The sequence below is a fragment of the Mirounga angustirostris genome, unplaced genomic scaffold, assembly GCF_029215605.1.
Source record: "Mirounga angustirostris isolate CCGP_5_RB_7025 unplaced genomic scaffold, mMirAng1.0.hap1 SCAF_11, whole genome shotgun sequence".
In the NCBI taxonomy this organism is placed as follows: domain Eukaryota; kingdom Metazoa; phylum Chordata; class Mammalia; order Carnivora; family Phocidae; genus Mirounga; species Mirounga angustirostris.
The window spans coordinates 113,321,309-113,337,585 of record NW_026991719.1 but is presented as its reverse complement, the minus strand read 5'-3'; positions in this window follow the sequence as shown (position 1 = coordinate 113,337,585).

Sequence of the window (16,277 nt, the reverse complement as noted above, 5' to 3'; positions counted from 1 at the left end):
TATGAAATAGGATATGAGTGGCCTGACAATTTCAGAGAATTATCTTTTCCATTGCCAACTGAAGTGAATGAAATAGCAACTTGATGAGTCAGAAATGAGAGAGAATCTTTCCTTAGTCCACTGAGAAATTCATCAAAATAATTTCCGTGGGTGAAAATCTTACTCTGCATGTAATACCAACAATAATACTGAGGTCAAGAAACCTAACGTTGAGCTCTGTTAGTTTAATGTGCTCAACAAGTGATAAATACAACAAAATAAAAATTATTCTGATTTGGCTAGTTGCCATTCATTGGGGAACTTTTTCAAACTTTATTGGTGCTCAGTCACCTTTCATTAATGATTTTACTTACTGTCCCAGGAGCATAGTTATAATTTTTTTAAGTCAATGATTACATTTTGAAGGAAGTGGTTAGATCACACCTTCCCTTCTCAGCCCAAATTTTCTGATAACACACTGTAGACCAGTTTTTAAAGAATACAACTGAACAGTGCCCCACTTTGCAAGATATTTTTTTAAATTTTATTAAGGGGGAAAGATGCATGTGTTTATATCATGAATCATATCTGCAGTGTTCTAGCTATGGTACAAGTGACAGGAAAGAGCTTCAGGTGGAGAATTCTAGACCACTTACAACTCTAGACCACTTATAATCCCACAGCGGTGAAAAATGCGTATGCTGTAATTGTAGGGCATTTAAACTGTCCTTTTTGTTCTCTAGAAGCTTGTTTGGAAATTGTAGTATGAGAGGACAGAAACTTGCATTCCCATGACCAACTCAGCCTCTTTGTCAAGAATGTGCCAAATAGGGAGAAAGGAAATACCCGCCCCGCCAGGCAGACCGAACATCCGTCCTGTCAATCAGTGAGGTATAAATGATGCAACAGAGCTCTCACATTCCTTTACAAATGGTTAAGTTAGAGGACTAAGGGGATGGTTAGTTAGTTCATGGCTGTATAAAGCTCTCCGCTAAATCTATGCTGCCTCTGTAGTGTTTCAGTAGCCATAAATAAATAGTTTCTGATTATCAAGGGAGGTTGGAAAAAAGCAATCATTAAAAGGCAGACAGTATAAATACATGGGATCAGTAACTAAATCCACCTCTATTCAAATATGAGCTGGCTTGGTGCTTGAAATGTCTGCTCTGATGCACAGCAGGGCGTTTGACTGCACCAGACTAATCCTTCTAATGAAATTCTTTCCGCAGAGGAATCCCTTAGTGAGTAAGATATGGTAAAGGTCCATGAGCACAACACTGAAGGCCACAACATTTGTAGTCCAAAAAAGTCCAGAATAAGTGAAGACTCCCACGTCCCTGCTTCACCCAAGTCTCAGTCATTTGATAAGATTTTGAAATCAGGGGCTTCTGGATAGCTCAGTTAAGCATCTGCCTTCGGCTCAGGTCATGATCCTGGAGTCCCGGGATCAAGTCCCATGTCGGGCTTCCTGCTCAGCGGGGAGTCTGCTTCTCCCTCTACCCTTCCCTGCTTGTGTTCTCTCTCTTGCACTCTCTCTGTCTCTCTCTCAAATAAATAAATAAATAAATAAATAAATAAATAAATAAATAATAAATAAAAACAAATCTTTAAAAGATTATGAAATCAATGAAACTTCTCACTAGCATTAGCACTGTTTAATGATTTAAAGCCACAAAATGAAATCAGCCAATTGGAATGACTGCTCTGTACATCACAAAGCTGTGATCCTCCACTTTAGGATCAGAGGTATTTCATGGATTCCACGCACTAGATGTAGCTCATTTGGGGAAATATTTGAGGAAACTGTTTCTTCAGCTATAAAAAAGGAGAACATCAGTACCTACCTCATAAGGCTATGGTATTAAATAAGTTATTATAAATATGGTGTTTACTTCAGAAACCAATATTGCACTGCATGTTAACTAAGTAAAATTTAAATAAAAATATATAGTGTTTAGAACAGTGCCTATGACAAATTAAGCATTGAAAGGACATCATCATCGTCATCCTCTTCCTCACTGTCATTGCTATTTTTTTTTAAGATTTTATTTATTTCACAGAGAGAGACACAGCGAGAGAGGGAACACAAGCAGGGGGAGTGGGAGAGGGAGAAGCAGGCTTCCCCGCTGAGCAGGGAGCCCAATGTGGGGCTCGATCCCAGGACCCTGAGATCATGACCTGAGCCCAAGGCAGACGCTTAACGACTGAGCCACCCAGGCACCCCTCACTGTCATTGCTCTCAAGATTATTTAACCCATTCAAAATTACTTTACTGATAACTTTGACCAAAATAATGTAACAGAAGAGAAATGGTACAAGTTCTGAGTCCAGGCTTTAGAAGACTTGGTGTTTTACTTTTATGTTCTTGGGAACCCTATAACCACCTTCAGATGAGTGAGCCCAAGAAAGCCTGCTGGAGGGTGAGAGGCCACATGGAGGATGTCTTAGATCATGTCAGAAGACAGATTCTGGGATTGAGACTTGACAAGCAGGAAGTTTATTGGGGAGTGCTGTTGGCAACAACTGTAAGGCAGTAATAAATGTGGGCTTGGTCATAGGGGAAGTTAGGCTGCAACACAATTGAGACAGAGGTCTCAGCTGATCCCTTTGGGAGCTCTAGAGCTGAGATGGCCCTTGAAAGCTGTTTCAGGTTGAGGCCAAGGGGCCAGGCATTTTAATGTCTGCATCAACCAGTCATTGGATGATGGTTGGCCTTGAGGAAGGATTATGATCTTGGGTTAAGAAGCTCCTTTTGGCAATTATTGGGGTGGAGACTCAGTAGTAACTTGTTAGCGGGCAACACTTCTAGACACTGTAGGGAAAACGTCTTGGTCCTGAAGAGGGGGATCTGGGTTGCATGCCATAGTATTCACTACAGAGGTGAACCTAGATGTTCCATTCAAGCCTGCCAAGTGCCAGACCTGTGAGTGAGGCCATCCTAGATCATCCTAGATCATGCCACTCAACCCAACTGATGACAGGCACATCAGTGAGCCCAGAAAAGCTAAATCAAACCAGCCCAGATCAGAAAAGTATCACAGAATCTTGAGAGATAAGAAATAGTCGCTTAATTAAGCCACTAAGTTTTAAGCAAGTTTATTATGTAGTGCTAGATAACTGATGCAGAAAATGACATGATGACAGTAATCACCAAAGGCCAAGAGTGTAAGATTAAGGTGATTCCAGTTGTAGTGTAATAACAGGGTTTTTTTCCTCAAACACCCATTGCCAAGGGCATTCAGATCAGCATACATTTGAAATTCAATCAGCAACGCAGACGACACTGACGGAAGCTGAGGCTGGGACTGCAGTACAGTTCTTACACCAAGAGGATGCCGATTGCCAGCGCGTGGGCTGGGCGCACGGGCCTCTTGGGAAGGACCAGTGTACACTGGGAATCAATGTTGAAAGCATTTATGTCATCCAGGCGTAACCGCACAGAGTTGTCAAGAGCTTTCCCCAATTTTCTTTGAGAAATCGGAAACTTACAAAGGGGAACCAATGTCATTCTATTTAAATATTGGTATTGTATCAGTTTATGTGAAAGCTAGGAATATTTTTCCTCTATGGAAAAGAAAGTTGAATCACTTGAAACAAGAACTTTAAAAAATTTATTTATTGAGCAAATATAACTCGAAAAAAAATCACCTACAATCCTACCATTCTAACAAATCAACTATTTTATTTTCTCCTACTCATTTTCAGTTCTTGTCCGTATTTATATAATGATTAGATAGTTTTAACTATAGGGTAGGTACAGTTTTGTATTAGGGTAAGCTCTTCTGAAGAAAATAATCAGAACTTGTAAATTTTTTTACATGGAGCTTGAAATCCTTACCCATCAAATGAGATTGGGAACTCAGACTAAAGACCTTCAGGAATTCGTTGCTGTAAAAGAGTGCTCATGCTTTAGAGACTCTCTGAGAGACCTATAAGAAGACGCATTTCAGAAAGAAGGAAATGGATCCTACAAGGAGTGGGATGCGAAAGTTAAAACAAAAGGAAGGGGGGTGGGAAGGACTGAAGGGGAAGTGAACAAACTCTGAGTCTATAAACCAGGATTCCGCAAACTGTTGCTGGGGGGCCAGACACCACCTGCTGCCTATTTTTGTATACAGTTTTATTGGAACACAGCCATTTGCACTCATTTACCTGTTGTCTGTGGCCACTTATGCTACGTCAGCAGAATTAAGTGATTGTGTTAGGGACTGTGTGGTCTGCAAAACCAAAAATATTTGCTATCTCATCTTTACAAAACTAGTTCGCTAACTTCATGTTAACGACTAACCATATTAATGAATAATATTGAGGTAATGTGATTTAAAAAAGGTGGGGCTATACTAGAAAACAATAATGTGGAAGGTGGAAGGGATGACTGGAGTTATTTATAAGATCCTGGTATTGGGGTGCCTGGGGGGCTCAGTCAGTTAAGTGTCTGACTCTTGATTTTGGCTCAAGGTCACGATCCCGGAGTCCTGGGATCGAGCCCCGAGTCAGGCTCTGTGCTCAGCGGGGAGTTTGCTGGAGATTCTCTCTCTCTCCTTCTCCCTCTGCCCCTCCCCCTGTACTCTCTCTCAAATAAATAAATAAATCTTAACAAAAGAAGATCCTTGTGTTGTTTGGAACGAAAGAAATTTCTAGGTATGCATGTTAAAAATATAAGGATATCAGTTTTTAAATATATACTATAGTACATCACTCTTGGATTTCGTATTGTAAGCTTAAAATAATTTCAAGTGACTCTTCAGGTTGATGATATGATAATTTGTCTTTTCCCCCCACCACTAGCAACTTTGGGGATGCACTTTGATGGCAGGTAAAGCCAATGGGCTGGCAAGCTTCCTTTGCCAGTGGCATGCTTGTTCTCTAGCCAGCCTCACGTAATTCTAAGTGATTACAATTTTTGTGGGGGAAAAGTGGCCCCCAGCAGAAAGCCAACTATTGGTGACACGTGTAAAAAAATCCAAAAATTAATGATTCTTAACCATTAAACAGAAGTTTTAGGGGGAAATGATTTGCAATCTTAATATTTGTGAGGTTTGGAACTTGAAAAGAAAATGCCCTGTGTAAATGCAAACAAACTGCTTAATGTAACTGTAAGTTCTGTACCTAACCAATTCAGCTACTCCCAGTTGTACAGAAATGTACGAGGGCCACAATTCTGTGAATCAGTGTTTGAGCTTTGCTCTATTTATTAAAAATATTTTTGTAATAAAATCAGCATGAAGTAGGTGAATACCAGTTGACCAAATCTTACCCTTTCACCCGGTGATTTTGACATTGTGTATACAGTCCTAATGTCATAAAATTGGAATTTAATCCAAGGAAAATATTTGAAGCAATTTAGCATAAGTTAATTTATAGAAATCACAATTGCATTGTGAATCATTTTTGAACTTCACCTTGTAAATTATTTTTATACACAGTACGACTCAGTAAAATTGCTAACCTTCATCTAACTGACATTTTTATCTTTAAAATACACATTGTTCATTATTGTATCTACAGAATTTTTTTTTTAACCTTAAACCAGTGATATGCCTTTCGGAAGGTTGAGGATTCCAAATATTTTTAATTTTTTTGTTATAATAACCCATCTGATGCAAATATTTTTAGCACTTTGCAATGCATGGCTCCACTGAATCATGAGCTCCTCCAGAGAAGGAACCATGTCTTACTCCTCTTTCTCACCTCCACGGACTGGCACGGAGTGTGCACTTATTAAATTTTTTTTTTAAAGATTTTATTTTTTTGTTTGACAGAGAGAGACCCAGTGAGAGAGGGAACACAAGCAGAGGGAGTGGGAGAGGGAGAAGCAGGCTTCCCGTGGAGCAGGGAGCCCGATGCAGGGCTCAATCCCAGGACCCCGGGATCATGACCTGAGCCGAAGGCAGACGCTTAACGACTAAGCCACCCAGGTGCCCGCACTTATTAAATTTTTGTTGAATGTACTAGTTGGCAACATCTCACGTCCTTAACTCTTTGGAACAAGTTGTACTTCTCTTCACAGTGCTTCTGTTGCTCTCTAGTCCTACTCTATTGTAAACACTTCTTTCTTTTCTGTCTTCTCTAGGTACATCTCATTTACAGAAACAAAAACTTCATTTCCATAGTCCCAGTCACTAGCACTAGTACTAGCTTCTGACACATAGTAGTAGGGGCTCAGGAAGAGATTTTTGAACTGAATGTATCTTTGGAAATTCTATCCTCTTCTGGAAGGTGGACTTCTGACTGGGAGGAGATAGGAAGGGTCATCCCTCGTGATATTCTCTCTCTCCCCTTTGATTCTTCTCAATAGACTGTGGGCTCCTTGAAGGTAGGGTATGAGGCCGAGCCATCCAGCCTCAGTACTCAGCACCTGTATGGCACACAGTGCTCAAATGTTGAACTGAACTGAACTCCCACCTCTAATCTCAGGTTGGACTTTATTGCAGATTAACCTAGCCCAACCATTAGAGGTATTAGAGGCAAATAGCTTCCTGGCTTGATTCAGTAAATGCAATCAAATGCAAATCTTGAATGTCTGCAATAAATCTTAGAGTTTAAAGTGCCAGATTAGACTATTCTGCCTTAATTAGTTTAGCTTTCTTGGATTTGAACACGGCTCATTAATTTAAATTAAATAAGCAATTCAAAGCCTGTGGACAATAAATTAGATAAATATAAACGTCAAGGACTGCCATCCCCTGGCTATATTTTAAAGATAGTAAATATGTAAGACATCAGAACCAGATATTCCTTTTGATGATAATAATGAGATTTTCCAGATCGGGAGTAAAACTGGAACTTATTTTTAAAACCTACAGACACTAGAAGCATCCTGGCAACAAATTTTCTCTATTTCTGTGTATAGAAGTTGCCCTAGTTCAAGTACAATTTTAGAAGTTATCGTCAAATTGTTGCATTGTTGTGCTATTTTTAATGAATGGGGTTGTGATGATTGATGGGTTAGGAATGTTCACCATCCCATACTATATGCTTTTTTTGTGGATGTGCCTTACAAAGTTACCTACATTGCTTTTATCCATCCACTAGAGTTGCTACAGAAAACTGCAGCAACCAGTAATTTGGTTGGATATGTCAATTTCGTGGACAATAACAGCAAAATACATGAGTTATTTGAATCAGCTGAGAGTTTGTTTCAGGGCACCAATCAGTAAATCCATCAGAAAGAACTGATGCAGTTTTCTAATATCAAACAAGCATGTTTGTTGACCTATTCACTCACGCTTTCTCTGTATTATAGTATTCGGAGGGAGAACTTCAGAAATCCTACTGTGTCAATATAGCTCTTGCTCTTCAAATGTCCATGCTCATTTGAGCTATTCGGCGGGTATATACATATACATGTGGATGATTGCTCCCAGTAGCTCTCCGATTTTTATAGAGGCACTTTTGCCTGAGCTGTAAGTTCCAACCTGTAACACAGTAACCCATTTCCAAAGGGCTCCCCTTTTAGATGTAGGAGAAGAAAATGTAGTCAAGGAGAAGCGAATTTAGGTTGAGAGTACATGACAGTGTTAGTACTTGAAATAATAGCTCTCTTCCCATGAACAAATATTCTTCGCATAAGGATTCGTTGTCAGCTCTCTTCCTTTGAGTAAAACAAATAGTGTAGAGAAAGGCAGTGTTCAAATGACAAAAACAGTTTTTTGGATTCATGGTTATCAAAATTTAGAAGTACAGTGGATTTTTCTAGGGCACTGTCAACTGCTTACAGCTGATGATTTTAAACACACCTAGACCCAGCTGATATATATATATCCTGTGTTTGTGAAATGTGTCATGAGTTTTGCCATTAAACTAGTGCAATTACATTTTAAGCACGGACTCCATAGTTCTTCAGGGACCAAAGGGTTAGTTATATCCTTAACCGCTAAACACATCCGACAGAGATATTCATATGAATGACTAAGAGCTAGCACTGGGCCATGATTTGGGGGACAGCGGCTTGAGAATACTCCGGTGAATATCTGATGATTATTCCAAAACCAGGAGCTTTTATGAGAAGATTGTCAGAATGGATACAAGGACACAAAAAGAAAAGCTAGGGGCTTCACCGATGGCACACTCCTCTTCTATCATTTGAGGAGAAATTAATACAAGGATTATTTATGAAAGTGTGGGTAGGCTTTAGGAAAAGCAACAAGGAATTGTTAAATACCCCGCGGATAACATGGGTCACCAACTCTGAGCTTGAAGGGACAAAGGAGGGAATGATTATTGGAATTCAGGATGGTTATATTGAGAGGGCCACATGGTAGGAGCATGGCTGTTAGTCGAGGGACATCGCCATCCCACCGGCCAGCCGGGAGGGAGGCAGGGGAATACATACCCCAATCACACTTTCACCTTTTTCTCTCACCTGCCAGTGCCCCCCAACTGGCCAAACCCAACAGGAAGCTGAAGGCAAGGGAGCTCGTAGGTGTTAAGTACAGAAGTCAACCTCCCAGGGCAATTAGCAAAGTGCAGAAGGATGCAGAGTCTTCCACTGCAAGGATTTTTGGAGAAAAATGACCTCATTGTCTACATGTCTCTCAAGGTGGATATGATTATAAATAGGTTTATTGCGAAGAAATGAATTAATTCAATTTAATTTTAATTGGTATAATTGAAGATTGCTATAGAACAATTTAAGTACAATTACAATTTCATGGCATAATTTGCTCTGTAAATGTGTTGCAGATTTTGGTAAATAAAGTGTATGGCAGAGCAGAGAACAAAGATTTTAGTATCAGAAGGTCTAGATTTTGGTCCTGGCTCTGCAAACTGACATGCTCTGCGCTGTGGGCAAGTTACTTTACTTCTCTGACCTTAGTTTAAATATAAGTAAAATGGATAAATAATACATCTATTTTTCCATACCTCAAAGGGTGGTGGTACAGAGCAGATGAAAACATATTTAAAAAACACTTTATAAACCAAAATATCTCTTCTAAACCAAGTATCCACTCTTCCAGCATTGCAAAGTGGTGTTTAAAGATAAATGCTGGGCTTGTAGAGAAATAAACTGACTTTTCGATATTTTTTTTTATAGTGACAGATCTATCTCCTTCCACCCAGACGGGACTCAGCCAGCTTCCCACCAGATCTAATTAGGTTTTAAATGAGATTCAGGAAGACATAATAGCTTATTCTGATTGTTCTTTTTATATCATACAGTCTCTAAATATTCATTGTGCTCATATGATTAAGTTGTAAATCAATAGGAAAAGCCAGTGGGCTTCTTTGAATTTTTTATTTTGCCCCATATATTTGGCTGTACCAGTCATCTCAACTTTATGTCAGTTTTTACTTTCACATTGCCCTTCCCCATTTTGCTCTGTCCGAAGAGCTCCTAATCATATTTCAACACCCGAAGTAAATATCTCCTCCTCGGGAAAGCCCCTCCTTATTTCCACCGAAGATGACTTGTTCCTCCTCTGGTACATATCCTTCTTATAACAGATCTCTATTATTGCAGGTAGCACTCTGTATTGTATTAGAATTATTTGCTTCTATTTTTGTATTTCTAAGTAGACCTTGAGAGTCTTGACTGTAAAAACCATGTCCCATCTGAGTTTCTATCTCCATCAACTAGCTCTGGCCCTTTGTGTGGGCTCAGTTAACTGGAATTCAAGCTCTGGGGAATAGGTGTAGACATACAAGAAGGAAATGTGGAAGCTTGGTTTAACTGAAGTGTCATTTCTCCTCCTTAGATTAGTTCATGAGATTCAAACTGCTAATATTTGGGATAAGATGCTCACTCTTTTCTTTCAGGGTAGAGCTTCTGCAGAAGATAAAACACTGACTTAGATGAAAGTCCTCAAAAGGGTTCTAAGCTGAGAGTGATCATAAATGCATGTGTTGAAGAAAAACTTGCCTGAAAATGAACCTGAGAAATTTTACCAAATACTTCAAAGCTACACTAATTTGATGGGGGGGGGGGGGGGGGGGCGGTGGATAAGATTTTGTTAGTGTTTTTTTCTTCCTGTCAGTACCTGTTTTCCATTTGCTAATTAGTTTTTGTTATCTATGAGTATTCACTAGCACACATGTTGTAGCAAGTGCCAGAGGTTTAAGAAAAAATATTTATGGGAAGAAATAATTAAAATGGGAAAAATCCTATCTATTGACTTCATTCCACCCCCTTACACATACAAAGACAGACATCTCAGTGGTAAACACATGTATAATCAGTGTTCTGTGAAACCTAATTGGTTATGTTGGCCTTTTTCTTAGCCTGGATTTGTGAGGTTTGAAGATAAAAGCAGTAGCTCCAAAGGCTGATTGCTACGCCTCTGCCTCAATGAGATAGATGGACTGGAGGCAGTAGAGAACATTTCTGAAAGTTCTGCTTGTGATTATCTGATCTTAGGAGTTGGGCTAAAGAAAGGTGAAGTAGATTTTAGACTTTGCATGTTGAGTTTTCCCATTTTCAACAAAGCCAAATAAAGGCCAAACTCACGTTCAGATTTTAAACTAGTATTTTTTTTTAATGTGCTCTCAAAATACCTCAAGTTTCAAAAGATGACTTTGTACTGATCAGTGTGACTCAGTCAGAGGAATGTTTTGAGTTTTTAAAATTTTCTCCTTGGTGAAGATAATATAGCCAAACCAATATTGCTGGACCTTCCTCTCTTTTGTCTATATTTTAGGAAACAATAAATCAATGAGTCATAAATGCCTCTCCCCACTTTTAGTGTTCCAGGCTTAGGGGAGAAGGACCAGTGGGAAGTTGGTTGTTCTCAGATACACAGGAATTATAAAAGGCCTTATGAGCATTCATGCCAGCAGAACCAACTCTGCTATCCACGAGTGCTCCCAGGGATGGGGAAAATATGAGGGTCGGGGGCTATCAGATTACTCATGCAGCTGAGGCAGTGGGCCATTCACATTGTCCACCACAAGCAACATTCATCCCTAAGGTGGAACATGCCCAAACCATAAAAGTATTCCATACTGCAGCCATTGAGAGATGGAAATACTGGGTGATTGGTCTCGTTTCTGTGTTCCCATTTTTATCAATCCTTTCAACAAATAAACTTCTTTTTCAATGCCCAATGTTGAGGGATGCTTAATTTTGATGAATCATGTGATTGTGTTAGGGAGAAGTGAAATAGAAGGTAAATTATTGAAACTAGCTCACAGAAATCATTCTATAACCTATATATCTCCTTCTGTTTAATTCACATTCTGACTTTTGGAAAGAAAGCTAGCAGATCTGGTTTTCAAGAACCCAAATCCCTATAATATGTCCATATGCTATAGCCACCCTCTAAGCTAGGTTCTTTATATGCAATCTTAATTTCTTCAAAGGCCATGACATTTTCATAGCTGGTATAGTACAAGAGACCTGGACTAAAAATCAGAACAAATGAATCCAACCCTAACTCCATCTCTTAGTTGTGTGGCTTTGGGCAACTCACTTCATCTTATTAGACTTCAGTTTCTTCATCAGTAAAATGGATGTATTACTGTACTGCTTACCTCACAGAGTGAAGTCAGATTATGGATGTGAAGAGTACTCTATCTGTAGAGGAATATGCAAATATAAAGAACTATGTCTCTATTCCTGTGGAATGATAGGAAACAGCACAACCATCTCCTGCCCCAGAATAGTCTAGGGATACAAAATAAAATGAGTAACATTTAATAGGAGCTCTACCCCTAACCCCCCAAGAACAGGCCTATTTGTTTAAACAGTGCATGCACAGGCCTACTATACATACAGATGTGTCTAAAACGAAACTCAGAGAGTCAGAAAAATTGTGAGCTAGAAGTCCCTTTGAGAGCTAGTCCAACCTCTCTCTTTTACATACAGGGAAACTGAGGTTCTCTTCTCTCCTAAAATGAGGTGTTCCTCCTTACTTCCCAATGTAGCTTTTGGCCAGGCTTCATTTTTGATGCTCCCAACTTTCATCCAACCAGTCAGTTACCAAAATCTACGTTTGCAGGGGCTAGGAATTTCTTTCTATTTATCCTCCTTCAGGCAGCTAATACTTCATGCCTATACTCTCACAGTAACATAGCGTGTTCCCTTTTCCTTCCCCGATTCAGCCTCATGTTACCAGGGCAATATTACTAAATGATTACTTTTATCATGTTGCTGCACTAACAAGTATTTTTAATGGCTCCCTGTGGCTGTGGGATAAAGAACAAACTCCTTAGTCTCACTTTTAAGATTCCCCACAATATGCCCTTGATGTTCCTCATCCATCTCCTGCTACTCCTCTACATGGACCCCACGGCCCTGGGAAACTGAGGTCCTTACTCTTCCTCCAAATGCTTCCCTACAATACGCATGCCCTTCCTTTATTTTTTTTCCTACCAGCATCCAGTCATCTTTTTCTGGTAGCACATTTTGCTCTGGGGAACAATCCAACCCCTACTGGATGCAATTTTGGTGGACCATCAAACAAGGTACCAAAAGTGGGAATGTGGCCCTAATTGGGCCAAACACCCTCTGTCTAGAATTTTCACTCAGAATGAAGTTACATAAGTACTGAACACAAGGGCTGGGCCTGATTCATCCAGAAAGTGATTCCTGAAATATTGTTAATTAGATCTTACTGCCTAGGATTCTCTGCCCTCTGTCCTTTATGAAGTTTGGTTCCTTGGCTTTCCTTCGATTTTCTCAACTATCTCATATTCTTCCAAGAAATGTTCCCTTTTGTATATTTAGCCAGAACAAGTTGCTCTTACCTACTATCAAGAGCTCAGCTGAGCTTGGAGAGATTGATGAGCTGCCAGGTGTTGGAGTAGCTGATTAAAGCCATAAGCCAAAAATGAAAGAGTTAAGCCCTTAACCACTCTCTCTGAAAGTATAAGTGAGAGCCTAGAGCTGAAGCAAGTGCTGACTCCCGCTGTTTCATTTTCCTCCGCACAACCTCCTATCAGTTGAGGGTCAGATGATCAGTGCCACTGTGAGGGCTATTTTGTTGTTGAGGAAGTCCAGAACAAAAGGCTCCAACATTTTAGGGACCTTGAGTTTCGGGGGAGAGGGACAACAGAGAAGGGCTCGAAGTGGAAAAGTACTGGGAACTTAGAGTGCAGAAGTGTCTGTACGGTTTCCCCCTCCTCTCCTGTTAAGAGGGCCTGAACAAAGGCCTTTGAAGGTGATCTCTGCCTAAGGCCTCACATAAAGAGACCTAGGAATAAAGGCACAGGGGCTAGGAATGCAAATACGTGAAGTGGGGGACTGGCCAGAGGGATCTGAGTCCTTGAGTGCGACCCCTCAGAGACTGCAAGTGCTCTGACTGCACCAAGTCTGGTTACAGGAGGGCAGCTTTTCCCCACAAGGACCAGTAAAGCCATTGTAATTGCCTACGGTTCAGCCTGAAAAATCACACAAAGGTTTTTCTCACTCATGCCTTTCTTTCCTTCCTCATTTCTCTTCCTATCCAAGGCTAAGTTTACCTTTATTTACATAAAGCCTTACAGATTAATTCAATCCATATTTGATCTTTTTTATTACTCTGAAGCCTCATACCACTTATTTTGAATAATTATTTTGAGAAGGTTTTTACAGGTAACCAACAGCTATAAATTATTTACTTTGTATTCCTTGTCTCCCCACCTCAAATGTCAGTATCTTTAGGCAAAAAGTTATACCTTACACACATCTCTAATTCTTAATAAAATTTTGTGTGTAGTAAACAATACAGTTGTGGAGGAGTAGTCTGTAATGTGTGATTTGAAAGGCACATGTCCTAAAATCTCACCCAAATAATTCTTGAGATGACTATCGTTTTAAGAAAATTATATCTGCTACCTGTAAGGGTAGCACAGTATCAGTGATTGGTTTTCCCATTATCCATTGGCACTCATCTTAAGGAAAGATTTATTTTCTATGTGAGCAAAGGGTAAAAGAAAGAGTAGCATTTAATGACCACCATGTGCCAGAGCCATGCAGACATTTTCCAGTACTTATTGATTCTTTACTGTAATCCTGAAGCAGGCCTTTTCTCCATTATCAAGAAGAGGATATTGGAACAGAGAAAATGATTTAATTTTCTCATGATCCTGCAGTTCTTAAGTGACAGAGGTGGTATTAAACGAGGTCCACTTGAATATCAAGTCTATTATATTTTCTGAGAAAAGACCTAAAGCATGGCATGATGTGGATGCCAGAAAGAGGTGTCACAAGTGTGATAGGAGATGGATGACTGCCAAAGACCATCCCTTCCAAAAATTTTCCTTCTACAAAATTAAGTTATTTAAGATTATTAAGTTGAAAAAAATGAAAGAAGAGCTAACCAATTGGAAAGACATCTTGTGTTCATGAATTGGAAGACTTAATATGGTTAAGATGGCAGTAATCCCTGAACTGATCTACAGATTCAATGTAATCCCTGTCAAAGTCCCAACTGCTTTTTTGGCAGAGATTTACAAGTTGATCTTAAGATTCATATGGAGGAGGAGGAGCAAGATGGCGGAGGAGTAGGAGACCTAAATTTCATCTGGTCCCAGGAATTCAGCTAGATAGGGATCAAACCATTCTGAACACCTACAAACTCAACAGGAGATCGAAGAAAAGAATAGCAGCAACTCTCTGAACAGAAAAGCGACCACTTTCTGGAAGGTAGGACGTGCGGAGAAGTGAATCTGAGGCAACATTCAGGAAGATAGACGGCGGGGGGAGGGAGCCTCCGTCAGCCGGCTACCGGCAAGTGATAGAGCAGCGGAGCACAAAATTGGAACTTTTAGAAGTCTGCTCCGCTGAGGGACGTCGCTCCAGTGGCTAAGCGGGGGGTGGAACCCTTGCTGGAACAATGTGGTCTCAGGACCCTCGGGGTCACAGAAAGGCAGCAGAGCTCCCAGGTATCGGAGCAGGAAAGCTGGCTGCACAGATGGAGCCGAGGAGCGGGCTCTCAGCTCAGGGTTGCCATAAACCATGATCCGCAGCACAGTCGGGCCACTGCTCTTCCAGCAGGGGCCCAAAAAGCGGCAGATCCAGGGGAGACTCCCCATCCTCCCCCGGGAAGAGTGGCGTGGGAGCGCACTGCAGGGATCTGCTGGGTTTGGAGACTCCACACCGAGTCGGGTGCCAGAGATAGAAATGCTTGGTCATAGGCCGGGTGAGCATGGAGTGTGGCTGGAGACCGGGGAGACGGGAGTGACTGACTGCTTTTCTCTGGGAGCACACTGGGGGGTGGGGCCCCCAAGTTCTCGGCTCCTCCGGGGCAGAGATTGGGAGGCTGCCATTTCACTCTCGTCCTCCAAAGCTATACGGAAAGCTTGCAGGGAACAAAAGCTCCTGAGAGCAAACCTGAGCTGATTACTTAGCCCGGACCCAGCAAGGGCAGGGCAATTCCGCCTCCAGCAAAGACATTTGGGAACCACGGCAACAGGCCCCTCCCCCAGAAGATCAAGAACAGCCAGCCAAGACCAAGTTTACCATCAGTGACAACAGCAGAACACCAGCACTAGGGGAATATAGCACATAGAATTCATGGCTTTTTTCCCCCTGATTCTTTAGTCTTTCAAAGTTAATTTTTTTAATTTTCTTTTTTTTTTTTAAATTTTTCTTTTTCCCTTTTTCAACCAACATCTTATCAATACCTTTTTAAAAAAATCTTTTTTATTTTTCATTTTAGAGTCATAGTCTATCTCTTCTTAGTAGTTAACCTTATTTTTGGTATATATATATATATATATATATATATATATATATAAGTTGTTCTCTCTTTAAAGTTTTGGGATACAGGGGCGCCTGGGTGGCTCAGATGGTTAAGCATCTGCCTTCGGCTCAGGTCATGATCCCAGGGTCCTGGGATCAAGCCCCACATTGGGCTCCTGGCTCAGTGGGGAGCCTGCTTCTCCCTCTCCCTCTGCCTCTCTCCCTGCTCATATTCTCTCTCTCTCTTTGTATCTCTGTGTCTCAAATGAATAAAAAATAAAAAAATAAAAAAAATAAAATTTTAGGATACAGTTTCTTCTAACAGACCAAAATATACCCTAAATCTCTAGTGTATGGCTTTGTTCTAGTCTCCTGCCTGATCACATTCTCTCCCTTTTTTTTAGTTCCTCTTCTTTCTTTTTTCAACCAACTTCTTATCAATTCCTTTTATAAAATCTTTTATAATTTTCATCTTTACAGTCATATTCCATCCCTTCATTGTATTTACCCTTATTTTTGTACATATATAAGTTTTTCTTTCTTTAAAATTTTGGGGGGCACTTTCTTCTAACAGACCAAAATATGCCCAAAATCTAGTGTGTGGTACTGATCTATGCACCAGCCTGAAGATATTTGATCATATTCTTTTTTTTTTTATCTTTTTCTTTTTCTTTTTTCTTTCTTTTTCTTTCTTTTT